This window comes from Helianthus annuus, chromosome 12, assembly GCF_002127325.2.
Source record: "Helianthus annuus cultivar XRQ/B chromosome 12, HanXRQr2.0-SUNRISE, whole genome shotgun sequence".
NCBI classification, from domain to species: Eukaryota; Viridiplantae; Streptophyta; class Magnoliopsida; order Asterales; family Asteraceae; genus Helianthus; species Helianthus annuus.
The window spans coordinates 69900829-69905021 of record NC_035444.2 but is presented as its reverse complement, the minus strand read 5'-3'; the positions used below and the strand labels follow the sequence as shown (position 1 = coordinate 69905021).

Sequence of the window (4193 nt, the reverse complement as noted above, 5' to 3'; positions counted from 1 at the left end):
AAAATATATTACACCTAATGCACATCAAGTTTTTTTGGCGCCGTTGCCGGGGACACAAGGATTTTAAAAAGTTAGGAATCAACGGCCTAATCATCTTTTTATTTTTTTCTTTTTAATTTTTAGGATTTTCTTAGTTTTTTAGCTTCTGCAGAGCTCAGCACGGGCCATGCCTGGTCGGACACGGGCCGTGCCCAGCGTTGTTACTGGCAGTTTTTAGTTTTCCAAGTTACAGAAGGCTGACCACGGGGCCGTGTCGGTGCAACACGGGGCCGTGTCCAACTCTCCAGTAACTGGGATCTGGAAAACAATCACTGTAACTCCGACCACGGGCCGTGTTCACTGAGCACGGGGCCGTGGTGAACCTTCTAACTAGCATTCTTTTCTGTTTTTATTGCAGGACTTGGAACCAGACGCCACCCCTACGTAGTGTATGAGCTCCAGTTCTAATAAGGACATAAAAGAACCTCTAGAAGAACCCGAACGCTTTCTCAGAAAAAGACTAAAAGCCAAGAACCAAGAGAAAGTTTCGTGGAATCCACTTCCAATGGCGGACCAACGTACCCTCATGGATTATCTACGACCCACCATAGGTAACCTAGGCGCCGCTATCAACGCACCGAATGTTGAAGCCAATAACTTCGAACTTCGGCCGCATTTGATACAAATGCTCCAAAACTCCACAACCTTCCATGGGCTTGCGGACAAGGATCCCCATCTACATATTACTAATTTCTTAGAAATATGTGATACCTTTCGGATCAATGGAGCATCGAATGACGCCATCCGCCTTCGAATGTTTCCTTTCTCACAAAAAGACCGAGCAAAAGCTTGGCTCAACGCCCTCCCAGCTGGATCGGTAAACACCTGGGATGAACTAGCCCAAAAATTTCTATATAAGTATTTCCCTCCCGCTAAAACGGCTAAATTAATGACTGAAATTAATACATATTCACAAGAGGACGGGGAATCCTTATATGAAACTTGGGAAAGGTTCAAGGAGCTATTGCGAAAGTGTCCACATCACGGCCTTGCGATATGGCAACAAGTATCCACTTTCTATAATGGGTTGTTGCAACACACAAGGCAGACGCTTGACTCTAGCTCCGGGGGACTTTTAGGTAATCGCCGCCCGCATGAAATATATAACCAAATTGAGGTAATTGCTCAAATCAATTTTCAGTGGCACACCCCCCGAGGCAATAAATCTATTGCCCCAGACGCCCATAAGGTTGATGAAAGCACTTCTTTACAAGCCCAAATCGAGGCCCTTTCTTCAAAAATAAAAAAATTGGAAATGACAAAAACAGTCTCGGTTATGGCTTGTGAAGGGTGTGGTGGGCCACATGAAAATTGGAGTTGTATGAAAGAAACAGACGATCAACAAGAGTCGGTAAGCTACATTGATAATAGACCTAGGCCGTCGGGTCCTCCAACGGGCACTTACAACCAAGGATGGCGAAACCACCCTAACCTTGGTTGGAGAGAACCCGGCAATATTAGTAACCAACAAAACCAACGAACAAACTTTCAACAACCAAGAAATGAGTCACAAAATTTCACTCAACAACAAGTTGGACGAGAAAGGCTTGAAGATACTGTATCTCGCCTCATCTCCGACACTGAAAAGAAAAACTCGGAAAGATTTCTACAATTAGAATCAAATTTTAGAAATCAACAAGCTAGTATTCAAAACATAGAAAAACAATTAAGTCAACTAGCCCAAAACTTTTCCGAAAGACCACCAGGCGCATTACCAAGCAACACCGAAACAAACCCAAAGGCGCAAGTTCATCTCATCACGTTACGAAACCGTATCGTGGGGACTGCGGAAGCGCCACCGCCAACCGAGGAGACTACACCACCACCTCTGCAAGAAAAGGACCCCCCTCCGTCATCAGAGCCTATCAAAGCTCCTCGAGTTCTGTACCCCGGTAGGTTAATTCGTCAAAAGACCAATGAGCAATTCGCAAAATTCGAAAGTCTACTAAAACAATTGCATGTCAACATTCCTTTTATTGATGTCCTAACCCAAATGCCCAAATACTCTAAGTTCATGAGGGACTTCCTCACTCATAAAAAGAAAATTGAAACTTTGCAATTAGTTAACTTAGGCGAAGAATGCTCTACCCTCGTACTCAACAAACTTCCCCAAAAGAGAATCGATCCTGGAAGCTTCACGATTTCCTGCTCGATCGGGGACTCCCCCGTTCGTAATGCACTGGCCGACCTTGGGGCTAGCATTAACCTCATGCCTTCATCAGTGTTTAAAAGACTCGGCCTAGGAACAACGAGTCCTACAAAAATGAGCATACAACTTGCTGACCGATCCGTCAAATTCCCGCAAGGTGTCATCGAAAATGTCCTAGTAAAAGTAAACAAATTTGTCTATCCGGCCGATTTTGTCATACTCGATATGGAAGAAGACACCGAAGTCCCCCTCATACTAGGGAGACCATTTCTCGCCACCGCACAAGCAGTGGTAGACATGAATGATGGAACGCTCACCCTAAGGTGCGGGGATGATGAAGTAAAATTCGGGGTTGGGAAGAGAATAGAGGACGACGACCCGGTCAACTACATGAAGGTTATTGATTCGAGTTTGGATGCTGCTCTCCGACGGTGCAACATGGGATACCAAACATCCCACTCAGAAAATATATAACCTCACATTGGGTCTAGCCAAGGACCCTTATAAACGTGGCGCACCACGGAGGCATTCCGCGGAACTATCCGTAGTTTAGTTTAATCTTTTAGTTTTAATTTGCAGGAATAAAACACACTCATGGTGGTAAAGGATGAAAAGGGAAACGAGAAACATGGCCCCATGCACAAGAACAAGGCAACCCGACATCAATTTCTCCAAGACAGAAGGTTCAACACGGGCCGTGTCCAACCAACACGGCCCCGTGCTGAACCCTCTGCAGAAAAATGCCCAGTTCAGGTAACTGGACACGGGCCGTGTTCACCAGACACGCCCCCGTGTCCAGGCTTCTGTTTCTTTTCTTTAATTTTCGTTACTGGCACCTGAACACGGGGCCGTGTCCGGTCCCCACGGGGCCGTGTCCAGACTGCCAGTAACATAAATCTTTGCTTTTAAACACCATCTTACACATCTAATCAACCTAAAAATTTATTTTTGGGACACATTGAGGACAATGTGTAATTTAAGTGTGGGAGGGATGCTAAAACCTTGAAACTTTGCAAGTCATAATAACAAGCCTTACACAAAACTCTATTGGAACCGCTAAACACCCCAAATTTTTTCAAAAATTTTCAATTTTTTTTTACCTGTCTAAAGTTTAAGTTAGGAATCCTAAGATTAATAAGGTTATATTTTTACAAATTTGCAACCGAGAGCGTCGTGATAAAAAGAACCAACATAAGAAAATTATGAAACGGCATGACAAGCTTAGTTAAAATTTGATTATATATACTTGATCACATAGAAAAACCCATTCCCACAAAAAGTGAGTTTTGAGCCTTTATTGAGCATACAAATTTACATCTTTAGACTAAATGCTCATTTTTCGTTTCTTGTGTAAATAGCCGCTTGGTTCTTACGACTCTAGAACTTGCCAAGACGATTCATTCCCGGTCCTTACCAACTTAAACCCAAGTAAGTAAATGATGGAGGCATTAGGACTAACCATTTTTCTTTCTACACCATTATTTTTCAATTTTTTACCACCTACCCAAAATACCCCTAGTTAACCCCTTTGAGCCTAAACCTTTCATTTCTTTACCCTAAAACCCTTTTACCCACCAAAACCCTTTTTATTTTTACCCTTTATTTTAGTAGCAAGCTCGGTTTTCGTGTGACTAAAAAAAATGATGAAGTAGAAATAAACAAACAAAGCTCTTAAAACAAAAAGCTTGTTTGAAGAAATACTTCATTAAGAATAAAAAGTCACTAAAACAAAATGTTTTACGAAAACCGACAATTTTTACGCTTTCCGCCCTTTTCTACTAACCACTAACCCACTCACCCACCTTTAGCCCAAGCCTTTACCCAAAAATGTCCTCTTGATATTTACAAAGGTAACAAGTTAAAAAGGAGGAGGATTGATTGCTTAGCAAGCTTATGGTAGGAATAAGTTCCATGCCGCTCTCGAGTGATTCACTAAAAATACACCTTCGGCCGAGTGTGAGTGATTTCTCCCGTGAGGTATGTGAACTTGTATATAAATGGAATT

General features: G+C 42.7%; 1 non-coding gene across 1 annotated transcript; it reads right to left on the bottom strand.

Annotated features, from left to right (window-relative positions):
- Nucleotides 1–922: 922 nt before the first annotated feature.
- Nucleotides 923–1029, bottom strand: LOC118485233. Its single transcript, XR_004875538.1, has one exon. It is a non-coding gene; the product is annotated as a small nucleolar RNA R71 (small nucleolar RNA).
- Nucleotides 1030–4193: the final 3164 nt, after the last annotated feature.